Below are 26,929 nucleotides of genomic sequence, written 5' to 3'. Positions count from 1 at the left end.
GGCTGGAGTGCAGTGGCACAGTCTTGGCTCACTGCAACTTCTGCCTCCCAGGTTCAAGCAATTCTCCTGCCTCAGGCTCCTGAGTAGCTGGGTTACAGGTGTATGCCACCATGCCCGGCTAGCTATTTTTTTTTAGTAGAGATGGGGTTTTACCATGTTGGCCAGGCTGTTCTTGAACTCCTGACCTCCTCTGCCAAAGTGGAGGATTGGCCTGCCAAAGTGCATGGATTTTAGGCATGAGCCACTGCATCTGTCCTTGAATCATTTAATATACAGAGACATGACACTTCTGTGGAAAATATTAATACATCATTATTATTTAGCTATATATGCCAGCTCATGTATAAGTCAGGGTTCTCCAGAGAGACAGAACCAAGAGAACATGTATAGATATATAAGTGGAGATTTAGCATGAGAAGTGGTTCATGCAACTATGGAGGCCAAGAAGTTCCACAGTTTGCCATCCGTAAGGTGGACAACCAGGGAAGCTCGTGGTATAATTCAGTCTGAGGTCAAATGCATGAGAACACGAGGAGCCCAATTGTGTAACTCCTGGAGTCTGAAGGCTTGAGAACAAGGAGCTCCAATGTCTGAGTACAGAGAAAATGGGTGTCAGTTTCCAGATCAAGGAAAGATGGGGAGAGAGTGAGAGAAAGAAAGGAAAAGAGTGAGAGAGAGAGAGAGAGAGAGAGAGAGAGAGAGAGAGCAAGAGAGCAAGAGAAATAATGCACCTTTCCTCTGCCGATTTGTTCTATTCTGGCCCCTAGTAGATTAGATGATGCCTGTCCACACTGGTGAGTATGATCTTCTTAACTCAGTCTTCTGATTCAAATACTAATCTCTTCTAAATCACCTTTCCAGATTTACCCAGAAGTAACGCTTTACTATTTATCTGGTATCTCTTAGTCTACTGAAGTTGACACATGAACTTTACCATCACAGCTGTACCATCAAATATTTTCTTTTGGTATGTTATAGTTATTTTCATTTTGAGTAATGATAATGTTTTGGCAATTCTCTACACATTAGACAATATATATGTTAAACCTAGGACAATTGAATAAAAATTATATCTTTGAACACCTTGAATTTAAAAAACAGAAATGAATGATTTAGGGTACCAGGATGAAATGGAAGGCACAATTAGGAATCATTTTAAAGAGAATTTAGATCAGGGATGCTTTCCAGAAGGGCTGCTGGATTATGGGATCCCATGAGGGATACTGGGTGTTTAATTGCTAGCCGTAATGGAAAGCTGAAGGAGCAAGTGATACAATGAGAATATTGGGGGGAAATATGAGCTGCAGCTATGTAAAGGTGGTGACAAGGAAAGACTGTGTAGCCACCACCAGAAAGAACTACAGTGCAGTGTTATACTGCAAATAGGGGAAATGCAGCCCTGCTTTTTCTTTCCTCCTGCCCCTTTCTGGTGCCTCTCATTGACAAAACCCAAACAGAAACCAGGGGACAAGGGAAACCAGGTTGATGCAATACCTAGAGATTAACCTTAGGGCACGGAAAAGAGCACATGAGGGATCTGAGGTTGGGAATACACAGGGGGGCAGGGATGGAAAACAACCAGCACAATAAGTGAGAAAACAAGGGTTTACCTTATGTCAAAATCTGATGCTTTTAGATTTTGTGCAATTTAGCATTAGCTACATCATGCTTTCCATGGAATAACATCTATATCTTGTACCTACAACCATCACAAATATGACCTCATTCATTAAGACTCATTAAATTGGATAATTATATGGACACCTCATTGGATAATTATATAGTCAGCTAATTTTTCCATTGTGTTGTAAGGTTTCCTGAGCAGCTTTCTTGGTAGCCAACCATCTATAAGAAATTGGGTAAATTATACCCATTTAGTCAATTAGAATTGTGCTCCCATTGGCCAAATACTAAAGAGTAGGAGATTATCTTTTCCCACGTGAAGTATGAACAGTTTGATTCATTAAGTACATGGTTTTCTGCATGATTTTACGGTATCAGTATTAAATTGTTTCTACTTGTAGTTTCTGCCAACTGGAATGACTTTAGAAGGAAAAGTGGAGAAAAGGGAGAATAAATTAAATGTGACTGAGACTGAGGCAAAACAAACAGATGAAACAATAGACAAAGTGTGAGAGACTACAGCTGACAAATCCAGCCTACCACAGAGTGGGCTTGGAGCACCTTCTAGCTCACTGTCTCCTTTCCAACAGGTTACTTGCTTTTCCTGGCTTGCTTATTACCCTGTTATCTCTTTCTTCAATTCCACTATATGAAGTTATCTCTTTCTTCAATTCTGCAACATGGAGTGCTATATAATTAGGAAATTTCCTCATGATGCTATTAAACTATTTAAATAACATATTAGAACAGGAAATTATTGCTATGGAGTTGCTATTTATGTATTGTTATTTCTAATTTAAAAACTGAATCAAGAAGGAAATTACTTATTTCCCTCAAAAATCCAAAATACAAATGTAGATTTTAGAGATTTCTTCTACTTACAGCAGACTATTAAAGATAATTATAAGCCTAAATATAACAAAGCTAAATGTAGATTTGGTAAACAAAGAAATGCGGTCAAATAAAGGAAACCTCAAAAACAACTGATATTCAGGACCATGATTTGTTGGCCCCATTTCATTGACCTTTTTTTTTTTTTTTTTTTTTTTTTTTTTTTTTTTTTTAACAGGATCTTACATTTATTACAGTTAAGCACATGGTCCACTGACAACAACCAGTTCAGATATGTTACTGATTTTTAAGAGTAAATATATGGCAATAACTTAAGGCAGACATTTGAATATTCCTTTTCATTGAAGAAGGCAAATAAATTATAATGTTCCAAGAAGTTTAGATAGGTAGTTAGATAATAAAATTTTCCTAACTCCTTAAGCTTGGTGCAATCACCTTCAAGTAAGATATCTCAATCTAATTCTCAGATGGTAATTAATAATAAAATCTCTACAATAAGCTAATCACATTGAACACTTGTGGTATTATTATTCGGGGAAGGGGTGGCAGGAAGGGGCTTGAGTATAATCCTGACTCTTCCATTGTTTGAAATACCCTGTGTTCTTCCAGAGGGCACCAAAGGATAGCTATACAGAAGCAAGTGTAAATCAGCCCCAGGGAGCAGTCTCTGTGAGATGCCAGCCTTGAGCTGAAGTAGAGATGAGTTTCAAGTTGCCAAACACCCCCATGCAGCAGTAAAAAGATAGGATATCGACACGCTCAGCTGCATCTTGTTAAAAGCTTCCTGCGGGTTGGCAGAATGAAATCTTTATTTGAAACACACAAACTATTGTCAAGGGAAAGATGGAAAAGAGAATACAGTAAAAGGGCCAAATGCTTTGCTTAACCCACCAGAAGCAAGAGAAAGAGAGAAGTGGTCACGTTGTCTTTGCAACAACTACAGAAAAGGTGACTAACCCCATCACATCAGCATCCATCTGCTCTTCCCATGGTTTTGAGATGCATTATTTCTTTTATTATTAATTATATGTGTTTCCAGGGGAGGGAAAACATATTATTCTGACTAGCAAGGGTGGAAATCATTTCTGCTGCCACTTGGCATTAAGTACTGTAGTGTATGTAAGTATGTAATGACTGAGGGATGACAGGAAACAGCCTGGTCTCATTGAGACCAGCCTCCCTCCTACCAATTCGGTCCAACTCATAGTCAGAGGCTGCCTAACAGAAAATTCATGTAAAACCATTATTGAACACTGACAGGAAGGAACTGAGACAGGAGTGAGTGGTGTGTATTTGTGCAGAGAGGGAGAAGGAGGGGGAAGAGAGAGTATGAGTCAGTCATCATCATCTTGGGCAGACAGCACCATAAGAGGGGCAAGTGCTTTGTATAATTACAAAAAGATGTACACATGTACACACACTTGCACATATGGTGTAAATTTTTTCGTTCTTACCATCATTTCCAAGAACGGTTTTAAGTGATAATGAGTGCTCATGGAAATCTTGGATGGATGAGCTCTGTGGCTTTAGGGAGGCTGAACAGGGTCCCTAGCAGGGCGTGGGTTCAGGAGAAGGGTCCCTTTTGAAGAGCAAAGGGACATAGCAAGCAATGAAGCAGGCATGAAAAGACAAAGGTGAAAGGACCCTGGGGAAAATGTCACCTATATTGATTAAGCTTTGTTTCTTTTCGGGAGAAACTGACATTTCTGCGATTAGATCATGGACATATAAGGAAAGTAGATGGGTCACTGTTTTTACGTTGTTCTTTTTTTGTTTGCCTTTTTTCTGCAGTGCTTACAGCACCTTTGACCAGGTGGTTCCTGAAAGGCTCTTTGTTGCATTATTACAAACAGGATAATTATTTTGGCTTTTTAATAAACGCACCGACGTGGTGACATTGCTCTGTTTAGCAAGAGATAGAGCATTTGTTGCCTATAGCTGTGTGCTCTGATGAGACGTGAAAAGAAAGATGGTAAAGTGACAAAAGATTTCTGCTGTTTTTCTCCCATCCTGCCAACCTTCTTCCCCGAGCTTCAGTCCCCATTTCTAGTTTTGCTGGCGATCGAAGTTCCTCTTCCTTGTCTCCGGAGTCTGGTGTACACCGTCTCTTATGCACTGACCACTCTACCTTGGGATACCGAGGAGGTGGGGAAGAATCCGCTCCCTGCATCCATGTCCAGGTCCTCTCCTCTGCAGCGAGGCTGATTTTCAGCAACTCCTGTACGGGTTTTCCCTTCGCAGTTACCACCTTGGCGGAGCTCTATCCCTCCCTCAAGCCCAGCCAGACGGCCAAGCGCTCCGAGTGAAAACTCCATCCAGTTCAGCTGAAGTACACCCCCTTCGCTAATCCACCCCCATGCCCCTGCCCCACACCTCGCTAAAGTCTGCTCTTCCTAAGCATCGATTCCATTACAAATCAAATCTACATCCCTCACCTACCCACACCCACCACCCCTTAGCTGCTACCGACAGCCTCCCTCGGAAAATTATAATAGCAGCAATAATAACCGAAAAAACGCGAACACCTGAGGAAGCACAACCAGGATCCGCACCTGGACCAGTAATCTGTGGCTTTAGTGATGGGGAATAGCCTGTGCCTGACATGTCCTCCTGTCCCCCCGCCAACTGATTTACCCCGGAGCCCTGGAATCGCGCCAAGGCCCCCGGGCAGCAGGGTCCGCCCAAGCCGCGTCCGGCAGCTCCGGGCCGGTGGGTGCCGGGTCTCCCTTCCTCCCGCCCCAGCCGGCGCGCCCGCACGCCGCCGCCGCCACCGCCTCTCTTTCTCGGCGGGCGCTCGGAGCATCCCGCGCCGCGTCCTCCCCGCCCCGGCCCCCGCCCACCCGCCCGAGCGGGGCCCGGGCGGCTGGCAGCCATCAAGTGGCTCGTTAAGGAAATGCAGGTGAGTGCGTGCGGCCGAGCGGCAGCTGCTGCTGGAGACGTGGGGTGTGTGCCTGTGTGTGCGAGCGAGACAAGGAGGCAGCGTCCGCGAGCGAGCGAGTGCGGGAGCGGCCGCCTCGGCTCCCCGCCCAGCCGCGCCCGCACCCGGCGGCCGGAGCGCGTGGGGCAGCGCCTCGCCCTGACAGAGCCTCGCCTCCTCCGCATCGTCTCGGCGCTGCTCCCCGGAGCCGGGAGCCGGGAGCCGCTCACCGGCCTCCCCCACCCTGCGCTCCCTCCCAGCCAGAGCCCTCCCGCTCCTCTTTCTCCTCCTCCTCGCGAGCCTCCTCCCCTCGCGCGCGGCGCTGACAGCCAGCCTCGGCGGGGAGAGTGCAGGTACTTTGCCTTCAGAATAATTTGCAGGACCCGAGTCGGCTTTCGGGGCGCCCTTTCTTCTTCCTTTGCCCCCTCCCTCCGGAAAAGAAGATCCCACTTTCGAAACAATCAGGACCCGAAGCACCCCACCAAAGCCAAACCCTGACGGGTGCTGTGCATGTGCCGCCCCTTTTTGCAGTTTATTCTGGGCCTGTGTGGAATAGAAAGACAATTCTTTATTTGACTGGTAGGAAAGAAAAGAGAAGACTCCTCAGGGTTTCCAAGGAGGACTGGAACGCCTGCTTTAGTAAGTAAACTGTGCTTCTGTCTTTCTTGCTAAAGTGAGATATATGCTGATTGCTTTTCAATGTCCAATGTCCAATGCTGTGGACAGTCTATTCAGTTGCCTGGGAATAACTTGACTTATATAACTTCAGTAGCTTCTATTTGAGAAGTGGTTCGCTAAGCATCTCTTTGGAGGAGCCCTTAGACGACTTCGATATGGGTTCAGGATAGGCAACCTTACTGGTAATCTGATATTTAAACGCTTATTGTTCAAGAGCTACTGGAAGCCTGCTTTGTGAAAGCTTGGTTGCTTCTAAGATTTAACGATGGTTACCTAGAAAAAGGTTGAGAAATCGAACCCTACTGGCTTACTTCTCCTGCCACATTCAACCTCAACCCTCATCCATGCTAACTCCCACCCTACTCTGACTTCAGTTGGTTGGTTTTGTCTTTAGTTCTGAAAAGCGCTAACCAAAAAGAAAAAGGAAAGGGAAAGTTAATAACGATGGTTTGAAAGATGAGGTGACCATTCTGTTGAGATTTATTTTATGCCTATAAGATAATTCGTGGTGGAAAATCCTGAGGCTAAAATAGTTGGGGAATTTGAATGAACTTAATTTGGAGAGAGAATGTGAAAAATGCTTTGGAGAGGGCAGGGGCTGAGACTGTGACTTTGACACAGCAGGTTATAAACTCTGACAGGGCTCAGCAGCCAGTAACGGGTTTAAGGTGTCTCCTAAGGCTGAATATCTCTGCATCAAAAACTTTTGCAGGCAGTATTCCTCTTGGGGCTAACATCACCATGTCGGTAGCTGCAGCATTTCTTTTAAAGCAAGCAGGACACTCTTCTTTCTACAAAAGGGTTAATGAGTTATATATATATATATATATATATATATATATATATATGTATGTATAGAAAAAAGAGATGTAGTCTAACATTTGCCAATATTTTGTAATATCTAAATAAAACCTTTGTGTTATGTCAGGAAAAATATAGTTGAGTCAGTTTGTTTTGCACAAGAGGGAGAGAATCAATAACATTTCAGTGTTTTTTTCTTTATCACTGCCAAATGGATTCTGAATCTAATTCTTCTTGCATTGTTACATGTACAGTAGATACAGTAGGAGTTGCAATTTAGACAAATCAAACCTGATTTTTAACAAATCCTAAGTTTTTTGACATGGCAGCACTTGTGTTGACTAGAGTCTAATAGTGATTAGAAAAAGTTTATCCCTTTTATCTTTAATAGTCAATTTTCTGTCTAAGACACACTTTTCTAATAAAAACCCTTTATAAGTTAAAAATTGGATTGAAAAGTGAAAGTGCTTATCTCAGAGAATTTCAATAAAACGGCTCATTATTAAATGGTACCTAAGGACTTTCTTGTATTTAATAGTTGAAAATGGTAGAGTGAAAATATTTTTACCTCTTTATCTACTTAAGTAAATCTATAAAAGCATCAGTATTCATGGGGGATTGGTTTTAAAAATTATAAGAGTAAACTAAAGTACAGTTGTTACAAAAAGTTAGACATCCTTTAGAGTTGTTAATGATTACTCAATGTTGAAAGCTCTAAATATCTTGGGCCATAAGTTTTTAGGGTAATGAGACAGGACAAAAGGACAGTTAATGAATTTGTTGACATGAAGTTATCAACTATGAAATCATTTGAGAAAGATGTGTCATTGTTTCTTGATTATTATTTAATTTCTTATCCAAATGAGTTTTCTTAGAGATATTACTGCTCTTAGCTGACATTTCTATTACTGGTTTAAAAATAAATTTAAATAATTAAATGAAGCTCTTGGTTGATCAGATTTGGATTATAACACGTGACCTCTACTCATTTCTGACCTCACATGTCTGAGAGGGTATCTGATATTTGAAAAAAAATAATCAATTATTGAAAAATAAAGGGGAAAATTGTTCCTAAGTAGGGCAAATTTAAGAGTGGTTCAAACATGTTATTACCTATGTTAGTATAGGACATATTTTCCACAGTGGAGAAGACATGACTTATTTGTTCATCCTTTTTGAATTTCTGAAAGCAAATATTTGTAAGTAACATTAAAGTTAACCTGAGATACATTCTGCCTCTGTTGTAATTATGTCATAGTGCTAAGGAAGACAGCCTGAATGAAAGCTGTTTCTAGCAAAGCTTGCACATGCATTTGATCCCTATCTCTATATAATAGATAAAAATGTCAAAGCTGGGTGGGTGATTAAATTGTCACCTTTTGGCCACCAGCTCTCTGTCCTGTACAGAGGTGGTTGCAAGTTTAAAGTTGAGAAGAAAGTTGCTAGTGTCAGCAGTAATGTGTTTTATTATGCAATTGTTCTTGTTATTCAGATCAGATAATGGCCCGATGAAATACATAAGAAGTCTTCAGGGAATGAATGATTAATTCCTCTAACATGTGCTTACTAAAGGAGTTCTTTCTAATAAAGTGCTGTATACCTGCATTTGCTTACAGTTGCAGTTGGTGAAGGCAAATGTACTTTTCTTTTCTTTTAATATTAACATAAAATTTACAAGTCTACTCTTGTAACTATAGCAACATAAAGATGATTTTGTTGACCACATGGTGTTACATGTTATGGAACTCAATAGATGATTACTATTTGCTAAAAGCACTTAATTTAGAAAGAAAACAATGTTGATTAGATGTAATATTGGAAGGTTGAGCTATTCATAACTTTTTTTTCGTTTTATTCTTTATGGAATGCCATTATATCTTTCCTGTGTATTGCTAGTAAGATGCAGGAATCCAAAAGTATGCAGATGCAGAGTTCTGCAAATGGACATTTTTCTTTAATAATGCTGAGAGTAAGTGAAAAGCTAAAATATTACTAGTTATATCCAAGAATTAGCAGAATACTATGTTAAAATTTTAGGAATGGCTAATAGTGCACATGACAATCATTGTGGTTACCACTGGTGTAAACCGTTTTGCAGTTAGAGAAGTATCATTAATGTAACTTTTGATATCTTTACGTTTCTAAAACTGGATTATAATGAAGGGTGGTGAACACAGATTTTATATGATAATTTGAGAATAGGTGACCTGAAATGCATGTTACTTGTTTGAACCTTGCCTACTTAATGTCTTTTTAGAAATTTCTGAAAAAAATGTGATTTTCAAAACTGCATAAATATATCTATCCATATGTCTGTATTGATCTGTCTACTGCCTAAGCGTGTCTCACATTTAATACAGCAAATAACTTTATTCCAAGATCTCTCTGTTGTTTGGAGGAAATACTTTAATTTCAAGAACATATTTTTGGGCTTACACCTATCCTGAATTTAATAAACTTTAACAATGCAAATGATGTGATAAATATTCAGTAATACTAATTTAAAAGTTATAATGAAAATTAAATTAGTAGAATTTTGTACACAGTTGAATGCCATTTGAACTTACCTTCTTATGTATTAATGTACAGTTTCTTTACCACTACTGTTGGTTCACTGTTTTATTATTTTAGGATTTTCAAAAGCATTTGACACCAGTAAAGAATAAATAAATCTTCCCTGATACAATCAAACAATGTAGATCAACTGTACTTGCAACAAGATTTTCAAAACTCTTAAAATTCATTGCTATGAAGAAGAATTAACAAAGAATCAAAAAACAAACATTATCCATTAGGAGAATACTTATGTGATTGTGGTAACAAAGGTTTTGAGTTTTTCTTTTATCACTACAATTTAAAGTGTGACCCTAAGGAGGTAATCTGGACTCTCTGTACCTCTTCTAAGTATAGAAATCAGTTTAGCAATTTAAAAGTCTTTAGAGCTATGTTACCAATATACTGAATATAACTGAAGTAGCATTTTGCAAATCCTCAAATTATACTGTGACAGTTTAAGAATTCTTGTAGGAGTTAAGGGCAGCCATCTTGTTTGAAAGAGGGCTAAGGAAATTGTTTTGAAGTCATGTTAGCAGTACCTGGACACTCTAGTTATATAGATTGAATATTTATTTGGAGTGTTTTTGAAGAAGGAGGATGGAGATTAGGGAAGGGAGGTCGTGGACCCAAGTTTCTCTCAACCACCCTATGCTCCTGCCACTGAGAGCATATTACATTTTTGGATTTTATTACTGTATTCAATATCAGAAGGATATGAGAAGAAAATAAGTAAAAAGGGATGCTTAGTGTCTTTGGTCTTCCTTTTTCCCACTCTGAAATCTCCATAGATGCTATTTTACAAGATCACATTTGGATAAATATGCACAATTTAAATAAGTGTATATTATTCCTTACATACATATTGTAGACTGTCAGAGCTAGCAAGAAGCATAGAAAAAATTATTTGTACCCTTGCATTTTAAAGAGGAAATAGAGAACTTCAAAGATTAAAAGATGTCAAGGTGTGTTGAATTTCCCAGTTTCACAGGGAGGTTTTCCATCCCAGTTCAGAAGCATCTATCATGCTATATTGCCAAGTAAATACACAGACAATAATTTATAAACACCTCTAACTACATTATCAATAGAATAGTTCCAGTGATCATGTAGGATACAATGCATTAACTTTAAAAAATGTAATAACAAAACTTCTAATCATGGAAAATGAACACAGAGAAGGAATATACACAATGTTAATTTTAAATGCTTGCTTTTCTTAAGGAAAGCCAAGAGTTTACTTGTCAATATAATTCGTGTGATGTAATTGGGAACTTTTTTTTCTTCTAGGAAAATCAATATGGCCAATTGTTTTCTTTATGTGATATTAAATATTTGAGTTGTAGCAAGTAGGCCTATATCTCTCTGAAATGTATACTTTAAATCATTGAAGTCTGGGAGATCATGCTATACTTATATTTTTAAATTGTAAAATATAGCCAATGTAGCTGATTAATTGTAGAGATTTTATTTTGTGTTTGCATGTGGGCATTTATGTATGCGTATGTGTTTAAATACATTTGTTCTCTTCAGAATAGATCTTAGTGAAAATGGTGTATTCAGAAGTTTAAAAGTATATGTACAATAATCAAATAATCAAAAAGAAATGACTTAGACTAGTATGTAATATAACAAGTTGCTTTCTGAGTAGTTCATAAATCAAACTTCAACAATATACCATATTACCAAAGCCTTGCCTTTTATAATGAGTCCATATAATTTCTAAATATTGTATTATAATAAGTAAATATTTTAAAGTCAAAATAACTGCAAAGCACAAAGATTTTACCTCTATATACTAAAATACATTTACTTAAATTAGATGCTAAAAAGGATGAGAACAATTTCATATTCAATTATATACATTTCATATGAGATTAGAGATGGCTTAAATGTATGTATTTTCAACTGGTATGCATATATAATACTATCTGATTTACTCTGCGAAGGAACAATTAAAGTATTATAATTAAATACAGAATTCATGAACTTTTGAAATAATTTCTTTTTAAGTTTGCAGATATTTAATCAGCTACAGAAGTCTCAATGCATTCATTATTTTGGAACTTCTGTGAATTACAGATTTTACAAACTGTCCAAAGTTATATTTCTCAAATGTAGTTTGGGTTTAAAAGGGGACTCCTCCAGCAGCTACATGGACAGAGAATAAAGCCAGGCAAGCTTGTGTTCACATGCATTGTTTACTACTACATACATGTAATATGACATATGTATCATAGGAGTCTTTCTATTCCCTTATCTGGTTAAATAGTCCTTGGTCACTTTGGACAAAGACCTAGACATAGCTTCTTTACACCACAAAGATGTTAACCCAAATCTGATATTCTATCTCCTGTTCCCAGGAAAAGTTAATTTAGAGCACAGAATCAGAAAACATGAGGCTGTTTTGGAGGCAGTTAACTTGGTTGGGAAGATTATACGAATATGAGCAGAGAGATATTAAACTGNTAATGGAGTGTTTCCTGTTTCTAAAGTTGAATCAGTGTAGGCCACTTACCAAAGATCTTTCTTTAGGATAGAGGAAAAACACTCAGCTAAGCTGGCATCCCTGGGATCTTTTTCCCAATAATTGGCCTAAAATCTTTATAATCAAAGTTAGAAATTCTACTCAAAGAAAAGGGATGGAGAGGGTAGAGGATAGTACAAGGAGTGACTCATTAATCTCATGCTAGAGACAGAATTCTTTCATTTCTTATTCTTCCCCAAAATGGTTATCAGAATCAAAGATAAGTCTTTTTGGCTGGGCACGTGGGCTCACGCTTGTAATCCCAGCACTTTGGGAGGCCGAGGTGGGACAATCATGAAGTCAAGAGATCGAGACCATCTTGGCCAACATGGTAAAACGTCTTTACTAAAAACACAAAAATTATTTTGGGGTGGTGGCTTGCGCCTGTAGTCCCAGCTACTTGGGAGGCTGGGGCAGGAGAATTGCTTGAAGCATGGAGTCAGAGGTTGCAGTGAGCCAGGCTGGCGCCACTGCACTCCAGCCTGTCCACAGAACAAGACTCCACTTCAAAAAATAAAAAAGCTTCTAAGTCTTTTCACTTTGGGGTTAAGTAGTCATCAGATTTCTAGGGAAGCCTGGCTCATACCTTCATCTCGCCACTTTTCCGTTTTTTGCTGTTGATTACATGTAACCAGCTGGAACCATTGAGAAGGACAGTTTATTCATGAACTGTAGCAATTCTTGTTTTATTTTGCTACAGAAATCAAGGGTAGGACAATAATTCAGGTACCATATTCACATTATGCACTACTCTTAGAAATTGCACCCTCTTTTTTTTCAAACTTGTACATGTTGTCAAGGCAAAATCACTAGTCAGGATTATGCAATATGCATAATTTGGATTATGCATAAAATATATGGATTATGACAGCATAAACCATATAATGTAGTCTCAAATATGTCTTGAGTCTCCTATGTGTCAAGGAGTGCTAAGTAAAACAGCTATGTGCTAACAATGTAAAACTACCCAATTGTGACCATCTTACAGTCTTATGAAACATATTCAGATTATCATAAAATGTTTGATTCCATAGAGAAAAAGACATCTGTTTCTTATGGCATTTTTTCCTTTATGTGACAGAAAATTTTCCAGGTATACTTACATTTACCTTATTGTCCTTTTCCTTTGCTGTCATCCTGAATCACAGGTATTGCCTTTAGAACCCGAGTGGAAGCCATGTTGCTTACTAGGCAGTTGCAGTCTGTGCTGTTTTCCACTGGAATTTTTTGGCACGCTTCATCATCTTATCACTCCAGTGCTAATTCCTTATGTCTGTTCAACTCTCCAAAGTTGTAGAAAGGCAGTAAAGCATGATAAAAATACACCGTACTATCCTCATATTGACACAGTATTAAAACACAAATAATCTCCAGACCACTGTCCAAGTTTACAATCTATTCACCAGTCCCTTATATTTCCAAATTCATAGAATACAATACCAGTAACAGTCAAGACTCACATTATTTTTAGCTATTACCAAAACATAATAGCAGAAGTGCTTTGGTTTTCTCAGGAAAGAAAATAGACAGTGAAAAATGAGGAAATTCTTCCTGTACCTTTTGAGGTGAAATATTTTTATAAGAGGCCTTATAATGTGTACTTTGGATCAAATAACAAAAGAGGAAGGGAACAATGCAGTTTAATGTTTAGAAATGTAGTGGGATTGTTAGATATTGCTGAAGTAAATAGCTCACCCTAGGCTCACTTCTTGATTTCTCTTAAAAAAAAAATCATGGAAATATCTCTGACTTAAGTTTGAAGAGTTTCCCTTTTTATTCTCCCTGAAAACCCTTATCAAAGTACTACTCAACAGAAACTTTGTAAAAACAGTGCCAGGATGATTTATTGTTTCACCTTCAAAAAACTTTTATACTTGTAAATTTTCCAGCTAAATTATATGCATCACAAGGATAGAAAAATATTCCCCATTTGTAATTTCATATTTTATTATATAAGACATTCAATTAGTGCTCAATTAACACTTATCTATAGTACCTATTTCAATGGACCATGGCTTATAAGTGTGTAAGGATTCCGGTGGCTTCTTCTCTGAATAGATGTATTTATTCTGTGACATATGTGCTATCCATTTGTTTTTTCCATGTGGTCAGCTCTGCAAGAGTGGCTTAGTCTCATCATTCATACCTGTGTGGTTGAAAGCAAAAACACTTTCTTGCAGTAGAAGTGTTCTCAGGGATTAAGTCTAGTCCTTTATTCTGCCCCTTAGGAAGATAGTTCTTCCTTTTTATTTATTTATTTTTTTAGGGGCTTGAAGTCTTCCGATTTTCCCATATACCTCTCCCACTTGGAAAACATGTCAGGATTTAATAAAACAAATTACACATTTACTAAGATACAGTAATACTGACCTTTTGAAGTATAACATCAGTCCATTCTAAGAGATATTATAATGATATTATTAATAGAGATATAGATAGCTATTTTAATAGAAAGTAATTTCAGGCCATATTATAGAAGGTTTTGGTATGAATCAAAATTCTGCTGAATACAGACATGAAGAAGCTAGGTGAGAAGATATTATATGGTCCTTACTATAGCAGGCTTTTTTTTCTCCCTTACTCATCAATTCTCTTTCTTCCTATTTCTGTTTCTACTGCCAAGTCCTCCTCTTCTGCCCATTTTTTTTTTTTTTTTAACTTCATGGGGACCTGTGGTGTTTCAGACACACAGGAGTGACTGTGTTGGCCTTATGAACATATAAAAAGATATATTATTAACATTCTTAAATGGATTATCCTATTGTCTGTATTGTTCATTTCTCTTACAACTCATTCATCCCTCTCATCAGCATAACAATCCATATTTCATATGTAGTGTATCACTTCTTGTAGTGGAATTAAAAGAAGTATGTAATTACAATGTTTGTTTCCAAATCAGAGATGGTTTCAGGTCACTATGATCTTTTATTTTCTTCTTGGTTTTTTGAATTTATGTCCTATGTACCGTCTCATGAGTTCTTGAGAAATCTTCAGATAGAAGGTGATAATAAGAGCCAACACTTACTGACTGCTTCATATCGGACAGTCAATATTTTAAGTGCTCTCCATGCATTAGCTTATTTATTCCCATATCAGTCCTGTGAAGTCGGTACAATCATTATCTTTGATTTATAAATGAGGAAACTAAAGTACATAGAGGTTAAGTAAGTTGCTAAAGTTAATAACATATTTTCCCAGATGTACATATTAGTATAGGAGTCAAATGTTACAGTTGCCTAGATTCCGTACATCAAGAATAGAAAAAGTGTGAGATTGTGGATATGCTTTTATAATACAAATTCTTTCAAATGAAGTGGACACAAGTGATCATAAGTAAATGACAACATATGTGAATGCAGGAGTGAAGACATTGTAAAAGTGCTGCCCGGCGGAACAAAGAGACAGAGGACGATTCACATCAAGGAAAACTAACTCCAGTGTATCTCCTCCCAAAGTTGAGAGTTAAGCATAGCACAAATGCTTCTCAGTGTTGTTTTTGTTTCTTCATTTCTTTCTTGGGATTTCCAATCCTGCAGAAAGAGAACCTGATGTGCTCTCTGCTTTTCCCTATGGTGGCCCTTCAAGCTCAGGTCCCTTTGCTTGGGGAGATGAAGTTATTTGGTTCCCACCACACCAACCGCTACAGCCTGTTAGCCTCAGATTTTATGATATATCAGCTCCTTAAACAACTTGCTGTACTTGATGATTCATGACCAAAAGCCGCAATTTTTGAGCCAACCAAGAGTTTTTAGTTAGTTCACCTTGTATGAGAGACGTGATGGAACAGTAAGGAAGATAAGCTCATGGTGGAGTCGAGTGATGTTTAGGATCAACAGGGTCCCATCTGCAAGTTACTATAATTTAGAGTGTTTTAATGCATGCCTCACAAAATAATGAAATGAGACTGTTTTGATTAACCTATGCAAAATAAAACGTAAGGATACTGATTATAATCAACAAAGAAATGGATAAGAACAAGAAAACATAAGTTGTTGTTCTAAGAGTCACTTTAATTGCAATTATTTATTACCTATGCCTCATTGCCATCCGTCCTGTCTGTTATTAACACCCCTGCATCACATTGTATTAAATTTGTTGAAATTTTACTTGATTGTCACGGTAAATTACTTTTATTTTTTTATTTGTCTTTCTCGTATGTTGATCATTGTTCTTATATCTAGTATGGTTGCTCTCCTGACACAAAGTTACAACATACCTCATGGTTTAATCTTCAGATAACCTGGAGAGAAAAGTTAAACTGTTATTTCTGTATTAACTAACATTTTCTAAAATGTTGAATAAAATAATCCTCAGTAAACATTTATTGGGCTTCTAATGTATGAGAAATGCTGCATTTGTATTGATTGAAACCTGGAGCCCTAATTTTGAAAGGACAAGAGAAATGTGTTTATTATATGAAATTATTAGAATTGTTATATGACTTCTAAAAATTGAATAAAAAATACTAGCTTTGCTCTTACAATGTATTGGATTAACACTTCTTATGTCTCAGGTATACATTTGTCAGGTTACAATTTTAATTAATACCACAAGATGGCAAAGCACATATCAAAAATTGCTTTTCCCTATAGTAGGAGGGACACATAAAATAGATACAAAAATAGAAAGTTAAAATACACAAAATAGAAGGTTAAAGTTGTTTTGCGACATATATTTCAAGAGCACCAAATCTCTTCTTTTCAGGTGTGAAAGATACGTAAACACTTAGTGAACAGGGTAATTGGATTATCTTTTCCCCTGTGAGACAGCTCTTTTCTTCCCTAAGGTCTTCTGATTACTTGTTAAGAAAATTCAATGGATTTTCAGTTGTAAATGAGAATTGAGGAGTAGAAAATATGCCAGGCTGGGCAGTTTTTTATGAGGCAAACTTGTCTACTAGAGACTTTCATGGAACAGCTAAATTCTAAAACTGTTATGAGCTAGAGCTTTTGCCTTCTGTCACTGAAAAGCTTGCAGAGGAGCAGTGGTTAAAAAGACAACACAAAGAGGCCCTCAAATATTTAAAACATCAGCAATACTATTATTTTCTTTCTGTTTATAATAAAAGAAGATATAAAATTCAGGTCCAAAGTTTTTGTTTTGTATTCCTTATTCTAGAAATTTAATATAATCATTATATGCAATATAATTTGAAAATACACTATATATAGTATAAGATATCTTGGATTAGGTCTCCACAGGCAAACAGATGTAGTAAGCCCTGTTATTTAGCTAAAATAAGCAAAATTTACAACTGTAAGACAGCATACTACTTTATAAGTCTAAGTTGTCTCATCAAACTTATGGTAGCCTCCACATATAGCACAGTAGGGGCCTACCATAAAAATGATACCTATTAGTGATCAACCCCTATCAGGCTGTCTGTCTTTCTTTCATTCTTTCTTTCTTTATTTTTATCAAATTCTTCCCTTTGGACATAACTTTACATCAGGGTCTTACCAAATATTACCTGGATGGCTATCTACTGTCTCCCTGGCTCCACCTTACAGTCTCTATTCTTTTTTTCTACCACCAATGTGAATTTTAAAGTGCAAATACAATCATGATTAAAATATTACTATTAATTTCACATAGAGTAATGTTAAAAAAATTATTGGTGTGACATAAAGGAATCTTCATTACCTAAATTTGCAAACTGCCTTTTCATCTTTATTTCTTGCCATTTTTTCCCCTGTAGAATTTTATAATAAAGCTAGAAATACCTTGAAGTTTAAATTGAATAATTTAGGTAGCTTATGATGAAAATGATGATGATAATGAAGATTTATAATTGCATTTTCTCTGTTGGAGAGGCTGTCTCATGTTTTGTAATATTATATGCATTTTCTCTTCAGACACTAATTTTGAATCTGATTTCAGAGTTTCATATATAGTGCTCTGTATGAGACTTCTTTCTAGTTAATAACATATATACCATGAAATCCAACTTTTGAGGAACCTTCTTGTTTTTGTGGATTTGCTCATGATGAACCACCTACTATATTATTTCTGCACAACAAATTGATCAGCTTTCTGTTTTTTTCCCAGCAGCAGCCAGTGTCTATCATACAAAGTAATGGTCTCTAGCAAAATTTTATGTTTTGTCTCTCCTGCCAAATCCAAAATGGTCGGCTTCCTTTGGCTCACCGTCCTGGAGCTGTGTGGGTTTCTTACTTAGCCTGGCCTTTGGCTCACCATCCTGGAGCTATGTGGGTTTCTTACTTAGCCCGGCCTTTGGCTCACCATCCTGGAGCTGTATGGATTTCTTACTTAGCCCGGCCTCTGTAGGCATGTACTTTGTTGCTCACAGCTTGGTTGAGCTCCAGGTCTTTGTTGCTGGAGATGCTGCTGTAATGTCTGTTGAGTATGGCATGTATGGAGTTACTCTCATCAATCTTAAGAATTTGGGTGTACTTTCCAGGCTTGTGGCACACATTGTACAACATAAAATCTATCTTGAAGAGAATGTTGTAGATTAAAATGGTAGAGTATATATGATATTATTTTTTTTAAAAATGTAGTTTTGATAGTAAGAAATTCCAGCAAACTCTTTTGTAATATTTATGTAATATATGACCAATTTTCTGTGGAATTACCAATTTAAAAAGAACTTTAAGGAAAATTGGTTTATATAATAGTTTAAACAAATCATTTTAAGTTGATCAGATTTGACTTGTCTTAGGAAAGTTAACCCAGATTTAAAATACTATGCCATAACATAAAGTATGTAATATAACTACAACCTCAGTTTCTGTATTTTAAATGTATTACATGAACACTTACTTTAGGTAACAGACCAAAAATAATGTGACAGCTATAAAAATGTTGATATCATCAATAGTAAAATATTCCTATGATCTAGAGAACCCATAATATTGGGAGACTGCTTCTTTGAGTCAGTGATTAAGGGTGATGATTATTGATGCTGATCTGTTGGGGAGATTGAAATAACTGGGAAGTGTAAAAGCCTCTGATTAGAAGGGGAAATAAGCTCTTCTGTTATTGGTGAAAACTTCACAGAACTAAATGAGAAAAATAGGCTATTTTTTTTTAATAGAGCAATCTTGAATCATTTCAATCTGTGTAAAATCTTGAAATTGTGTTTTCTGATTAATTAACAACCAAATGAATAGAAAAATAGTTCAGAAAATTTCATGACCAAACTTTGAAGAAAAAGTTGCAACATTTGTCCTGCCAAGCAATGGTTCTTTGCTTATTTGTTTATTTATGCCCATAGAATAACCAGTCTAAGAATTCTTAACCACCCGTCCCTAAGCTTTGGGGTCATATGTCAGAATTTCTGAGTAATGTGAAATCAAATACGTTTAAAGTACTTGTTAACCCATATGCTACACTGCAGTAGAAAAGTAAATATTATAATTTAAGTATTCAGCCTTCATTGTTGTGTAAGTTAAAGACTAAGCTACTGTAACCATAAGACCCCCAAAACAAATATCTGAAACAAAGTAGAATCATCGGTCATTATAATCATTATATTCAGATAATAACTCAATTATAATCATTTAACTGTGTTAAGATGAGTAGTTGAGGCTGATGGGATGACATGGTTTTTTTCAAGGTCATTTGTAGATCCAGGCTTTTGCCATCATGTTGCTCAGTCATCACCTAGGGAATGGTCCTCATCTACACAGTCAGATTTTGATCATGAACTAAATTGAAATCACGGAAACTAGATAGCTCCAGTTTCCTTGCACAAAGCAATTTCCATGTCATTGCTATTGAACCTAGGTAAGTGGTCACACCTAGTTGCATGTGAAGCTGGGAAATGTACCACAGCTGTTTAGTTATATACCTAGCTAAAATTTGAGAGTTTCTGTTATTAATAAGAGGAACAGGAGAGTAGATTCTGGAGTTTGTATTCTCCAGTTTATTTACTCCTTATCATATCAAAAATTGGTAGTGTCATACATGCTCTCTCTCCTTTTCTTTCTATCTATCATCTACTAACCTCCTTTACTCTCTGAATCTATAATATGTGGTTCAGATATTTTGTTATCTACTCTAGTTTGGATTATCCACTTATTTACCTCTCTGCCTATCCATCTACACACACACATACATATAAATGGCTCAAAACATTTAATTTCACTAGTGAAGAAGAGGCTCCATAATGTTGAATGCCACATTCTTATTGCTGGTTTCTCAAAAGTAAAGGTGAAATTAGAATCCAGGTGACAACCCCCAGTCCAGCTTTCTGTGAGATAAAGAATGTAACTGGCCTTTTGAGTAATTTTATTTTCTGCACAGAATAACCTAAATATATAACATTTTAGAGAAGGTTTCTAAATTGTTGCTGTGATTTCTTTACCATTATGCCCCTTTCATGCTGCTGTATCAGCACTTGCTGTGTTGGTGATTTCCAAGCAGAGACCATGAGCAGAGTTTTATTTATTTAAAATTTTAATATTAAGCTAATTTTACTTTCTGAAGAAACATTTACTTTGAGCTTACAAATTCAAAATGCATAAGTTTTATGTAAAACAATATAATATCTTCAAATTCTAAGTAATAGCTAAGAGAAAATTAAATAATAACAAAAACATAATATTGATACTCTACAGTTATAATTCACACCTCTTTATGTGTTGTTTTCTGCATTTAGAAAACTGGACCTTAATTTGTGGTTTACTTGTCACTCCATATACAGTGCGATTGTCCGATAAGACTATCTCAGTTTCCTTTGAGTCCTGCTGGTAGATTTGATGAGGGCAGCAAATGCCTATATATCACGTCACAGCCATCCATCAAGAATGCATTAGCCCTCGTGCTTTCCTAGCAAAGAGTTTTTATGAAATTGTCCAGATAATCAAAATACCATGAAAGCTTATAGAAGTCCCACCTGCAAAGACCCAGTGTTCAATAGAAGTTATGTTATGTTCTTAATATAAACTATAGAATTACTCACTAGAAAGTTTATGCTTCTTGCTGACATTCTAGGTGTAAATAATGCAAGAGTAAACACTTTAATAATTTCAATTAATTCTGAAGTGTAGCTTTAATTTTTCTAATTACAGCCGATATTCCTAAATCTGGGACTTCTGGCGGAAGTTAATGAAATCTTTGCTTACCACTGCAGTTGCGTTATAGAACCTGCTGTTGAAGTGCAGAATGTGTTAATTAAAAATATTTTCCAATCTGAATGAGCTGTTTTAACTCCTTAACAAAGTTTCAAGTCATGCATTATTTTAAAGTGGATATTAAATGAAGTCCAACAGCATTTTTTGATTTCTACTAATTTGATATTTTAACGCTAATATCAATTTTTCTTTTTGGAGTCAAATGGTGAATCATTACCTTAAGTCAGTAAATTTATTTGAAGAATGAAACCCTGACAGTGCTCAAAGCATACTCATTCAAAGCATAGCTTGCTATAAATTTCCTTTTAATAAATGAAATCAAATATTGACTTATGGGATATAAAGATAGTCACATGTTTATTTGCATACAGTAAACAATTATAAGGCAGTCTTGGTACCAAGTAATGTATTTTGGGGAGAAATTTTGTTGGAGCCCTTTAATGTCCTAACTTATTCTTTGTACTGTTGGCAATGAAGCATTTATTTTCTCCAGCAAACCTTAGTCTCTTATTTTATACATATGTATATAAAATAGTGGAAAATAAATCCGAGACTAACCTAGATAAGACCCCTTAATAACCATCACGCAAAGATAGTTACATAATATTTTTACGCTGTTAGAGGCAGCTCTTTTAAAAAACACCTATAAATATTTATGTTTTATTTGATTAACTTGGCAAAATTACATATACTACCTAAGACTGTGTTTTTACTACCAGTCATGCCTCATGTATTGAACATATTATTCATGTTCATGCAGTGTAATCAAATGCTATACTAATATTAAAGGCAGATACTATTAACAACTATGAGACTAGTACCTTAGAGTTTAGCCAGTTCTCACATATATCAATCATATTATCCCTGATAAAATAAGCTTCTTCTCTTTAACTTCCCATTCTTGACTACCAGCTTCTAATTTTTCACATTCTACCAGCTCTTAGGGATGTTTAGCATTACACTCAATATGGAATCATGAGTTAACTTAATGCTCAGCTTATTACAAAATAATTAATGTAATAATTAAATTATGCTATTAATAGTCTACATTTAAATACATTTGTTTATACTTTGTTTCTTTTTATTTTATACTGCCTTTACAGTTAGTTATTGTTTATAACCATCAAATGTCACTTTAGAACAAAATATACCTTCCTAATTACTTGACTGTGAATTTTTTTTTTTTTTTTTTTTTTTTTTTTTTTTTTTTTTTTTTTTTTTTTTTTGAGACAGAGTTTCGCTCTTGTTACCCAGGCTGGAGTGCAATGGTGCGGTCTCGGCTCACCGCAACCTCCGCCTCCTGGGTTCAGGCAATTCTCCTGCCTCAGCCTCCTGAGTAGCTGGGATTACAGGCATGCGCCACCATGCCCAGCTAATTTTTTGTATTTTTAGTAGAGACGGGGTTTCACCATGTTGACCAGGATGGTCTCGATCTCTTGACCTCGTGATCCACCCGCCTCGGCCTCCCAAAGTGCTGGGATTACAGGCGTGAGCCACCGCGCCCGGCTGTGAATTCTTAATCTAGTGCCTCTGTATGACAGAGGCTCCGTAAATGTGAATAAGTTAACTAACATATATGTGCATGTACATGGGTATAAGATATATGTTACTTATAAACATAAAATGCTTTGGGAAATTTAAACAACTTTTACTTTTTTGTGTGTTCAGTATAAGTTCTGTATTGTTAAAGAACCTGGACTTTAGAAATAGTCAAACTCAGATTTTCGTTTTAGCTTCAGTATTCACTGGATTATTGAGCTTGAGACAATTATTAGTGTCAGAAAACTTCCATTTTCTCATCTGTAAAACAGACATTATCTACCTTAATGTGTTTTTATAGGAATACGTCAGGAAGCAAACATAGTTATAAACACATGTATATATTTGTGTATATATAACTGGTGGGTTAGAAGAAAAACGATTTGAAAGGAAAATAGCTTTAATTATTTTTTAAAGAAACACATTACAAATCACATGATTAAGGTGTGAAAACAATGACAGTATCTGGTACTTTCTCTTTTAGATTGCAGTCTTTAATATATACTCAACAATCTTATTATAAGGTTCTTAATTTTTAAAACATCTAATCTTAAATGTATAATGGAAAAAATACTCTGGTATATTGGAATATTAGTTTATTTCCTCCCTAGTAAAGTAGTTAGAGCTTATAGAAAGAGTATTTTAAAATGTACTTTAAGCTGTGCTTTGGAAAACAGCTAATGCAGATCACTGACATATGTACATAATTCTAATTTTTATTTATTATAAAATACATAATAATTGTGAATCAAGTAAAAAGTAGCCATAAATATTAAATGATATAGGCAAATTATATTTAAAGCATAGGCATGATTCTGTATCTGTATACCAAAATGAAATCCCCCCAAAAAACCCACTTGCCTATGGAAGATTAGCCTATTTGGTATACCAACTGAGAAGAAAACATGTCTTTTTAAATGGTACTACTTTGCTTCACTTTGCAGAAATTTAGAGCCAAGAAGCTTACTGAATTATTACTGATTTTTCCAACTTATTTGGAAGTAATTATTGGTTATTTGAGGAAAAATTTGTGTAAAGCTATTTAATTAGTTGTAAATTGCCTCATTATCTTTTATAGTTCATCTCTTTTTATTTTACTTTTCACCATTAATTTTCTTTAATTAGCAATTAACACTAAAAAAATTCTTTACATCAGCTGCATAGATAATTAATACAGTCCTATGGATTTCTGTAGACACAATATGTTAATGGATGCTTTGATTTGACCTAAGCCTCATTTTCACTCTGAAAATTGTACCTCTACAGAGTTAGACAAGAAACACACAATATAAGCAAATTGGTTATTTTAAATTCTGAGGTTAACATATGGCCTAATTATCTCCTTATAAATAGTTATCATTTGAATAATTAAGTCAACCTGTCATTGAGCTTTTGGGGGTAAACTGTTTCCTGAAATTTCCCCCCCACCCACTCCTTGACAACATGAAAGTAAAATTCGTATCACTTCTATCTCTTTAAAGTGCAAATGATTCCATAACTAAGTAGCATTTTTCATTTAATTTGGTACTGTGACAAAGATCGGCTCAGAAATGTGTATCTGTACTTCAGTGCAAGGACATCAAATATTTTATCCTCAGCTGCCCTTACCACACACCTTTGAACTAGTAGATTTCTTGTGACACCTCATTAGACAGAATAATTGTTGCAAGGGTGTGACCTTGTACCTCTGAAGCCATCTCTCATTCGATGGATGGTGTGAATGACTAAGTGGGTCAGTCTCAGAAGATCGTAAGCCATTCGTTCTCATTAGGCTGCCAGCCATCAAATTCCAACAACATAGCAGGTTGTTTGAGAAATGTAGCGATTTATTGAAGGCATTTCTATATATGTATTTCAAGGCAATCAGCAGTTCAAAGAACATATATTAACTGAAAACTCAGGTATAAATAGCATCAGTTTATTGTTGCTATATTAAGCTCCTTGTTTGTGTTTAAACTGATTTGATATTGATAATTGATCATAATTCCATAGGTACTTTATCTTTTTGAATTTAGTTAAATGAAGATTGAAATGTAAAAGGGCAATTCTGGTGTCACTAATGAAGATAGCAAAAGCATTATCCAGTTCTGTTTTACTCAAGACATGTGCAATATAATTTCTTCTTTATTTGTATTTAAGGGAAATACATAGAGAACAAATATTTTCTTAAAACTAGAAGTAAAGTGTCCTCTGTAATTATAGTAAAGTAGATTATATAATCTGCTTGTTCAGGCATATTCTATATAACAGGCTATAATTTCTTTGGAAGGGGATGGCAACTAATATGAATGATTTAAAATAGGCAGAAAATATTGAAGCACAACACAAAGAGTTTATTTCTTATAGGGAAGAAGAGAAAACTTTCAATACTTCCTGTTTTAATAACTTAATTTTGCTATGTGCTGAATAAATGTTTTTAAAACAAAGCAGAAGACTGTAATGGCATTAAGAGAGAAATGCTTTGTATGAGAAGAGAAAGCACCATTTGGGGCTTGAGGAAATATTTTGGAAATCTTAGGTTTCCTGTGTTCTGTCTATGCAATAAGAAGAAAACACACATTTTTTACAAGGTTGCAAATAGGCTTAGTTTTTTTGTGGAAAGCATATTTTGCTTCAAGATTTTTCCTTCATTTTAAAATAGTTCATTAACATTTCTCTGGATCAAGATCAAAAATGTTGTCTGTCTGCCAAATTATTTAGAGAATTCCCAATATCTTTGTATTAGCGTGAAGTCTGTCATATATATTAAAACAGGACTATTCATGATATAGCCTTAAATAAATATAGACATATTTAGAACACGAACACAGTTCTGAAGCCATGGTGACTTAAAAATTCCTACTCTCTTCTGTTTTTCTGTATATTGTTGATCTAGGTTTAGCCAGTCCATTAATATAAAATGAAGTCATACTTGTAATAACACCCAAATATATATGACTTTGTTCTCCCACTGTTTTAATTGTAGGAATTTGAGGCTTCTAATAATCTTTATTCCAATATTTTATTTCTTTATGTTTTCATGAGTAATCACTTTTCATGTGCTGTATGAATTTATTATTCAAATTATAGTTTATGGACATCAGTATGGGTATGACTTGGGAGCTTGTTAGAAATGCAGAATCTTAGGCCTGACCCCAGACTGTATGAATTATCACCATTATTTAACAAGATCCCAGGTGTTTCCTATTACGGGTTGAGAGACACTGTTTTAGGATGCAACTCTATGTTCTTCTTATTTGCTTCACTTGTCAAAGTGCCACATCACATTATATTCTACCTACGGATATATTGGCAACTGCTTGGCCATCTATAACTGACATGGCTGTTACCTGTAGCTGGCTTCCCAAGTCTTTATTCATGAGATGCTGTAATGTTCTGTCCTTCAACACCTTCTCCCAACCATGAAACAGTGTTTTCCACTCACAGAAGGAGAAACTAAGCTATCATTTTAAACAGTGTTTTCTAAAGTTTTGGTGATAATAATGAGTAAGTTTACCCAAAGGGTAATTAAACCAGCTGTTGCATTTGGCTTGCTTTAGTCTACTGGCTCACATGTGTAATACTGGGACTTTCTAGGACATCGCCCCACTTAGCTCAGAGCTCCTTCCCATTAATCTTTTCCATAAGTGTCATATAGGTGTGTTCCTGGGGAGTTTAGACCCAATTCCTAGGAATTTTTGGCAGAATAAGATTCTGTCTCACTTCAGTCTTAACACTCAACACTAGAGTTTCTGTGATTTGTTCTAGGTTCGGCCTTCTGTTATTTATCTGTTGTTGCCCAACAAAGTACTCTAACACTGAGTTACTGGAAACAACTAAAATTCATTAACTAAAAAGTTTCTTCGAGTGTCTCAGCTGTGTGGTTCTGGCTCAGAATCGCTCACAAGGCTGCAATCAAATTGTTAGCGGTGGGAGTTGGGGTCTGCAGCCATTTCCAGACTGACTCAGTCTAGAGGATCCACATCTAAGCTGCAGCTCCTTGCCATGTGGGCTTGCTGAGGCTGCCTGTAACATGATAGGAAATAGAGGTGGAATAAGCATGAGCAATGGAAAGAAATGCCACCCTGCCTTTTATGACCTTAGTAGAATTGAGTCCCTAAGCACAGCCCACACACAACAGGTGGGGATAAGAAAGTGTGAGAATTCCACGAGGCTGGGATCTTTGCGGCCATATTGTAGGCTGCCCAACAAAGTGTTTTTCTTGGGAAAGTAAATAGTACTTCCCTCAAGGTGTGACCTCAATTTCTGTTCCCAAAAAGGTGATTTTACCAGATCTTGCAATGAATAAGAAATATACATTAATGGGAGGGTCTAGTTTGCGCTGTTTTAAGTAATCTGCAG

The 26,929-nt window shown here is 36.1% G+C and overlaps 1 protein-coding gene across 45 annotated transcripts in view; it reads left to right on the top strand.

Annotated features, from left to right (window-relative positions):
- The first annotated feature begins 5,627 nt into the window (after nucleotides 1-5,627).
- PTPRD (protein tyrosine phosphatase receptor type D) overlaps nucleotides 5,628-26,929 on the top strand; it is a 2,344,803-nt gene continuing 2,323,501 nt past the window's right edge. For 7 of the 45 annotated variants that reach the window (XM_017544042.2, XM_037744086.1, XM_037744090.1 and 4 more), the window contains exon 1: nucleotides 5,630-6,031. The gene's annotated coding sequence lies outside the window, so the exon portion shown is untranslated. Of the gene's footprint in view, nucleotides 6,032-26,929 lie in introns of all 45 variants that reach the window. The other 38 variants (XM_017544050.2, XM_017544045.2, XM_017544031.2 and 35 more) reach the window with 16 other exon arrangements.

Source organism: Cebus imitator, unplaced genomic scaffold (genome assembly GCF_001604975.1).
Source record: "Cebus imitator isolate Cc_AM_T3 unplaced genomic scaffold, Cebus_imitator-1.0 Scaffold164, whole genome shotgun sequence".
NCBI lineage: Eukaryota > Metazoa > Chordata > Mammalia > Primates > Cebidae > Cebus > Cebus imitator.
Note: the sequence above shows the minus strand (reverse complement) of the source record. Positions and strands in the feature narration are given on the sequence as shown.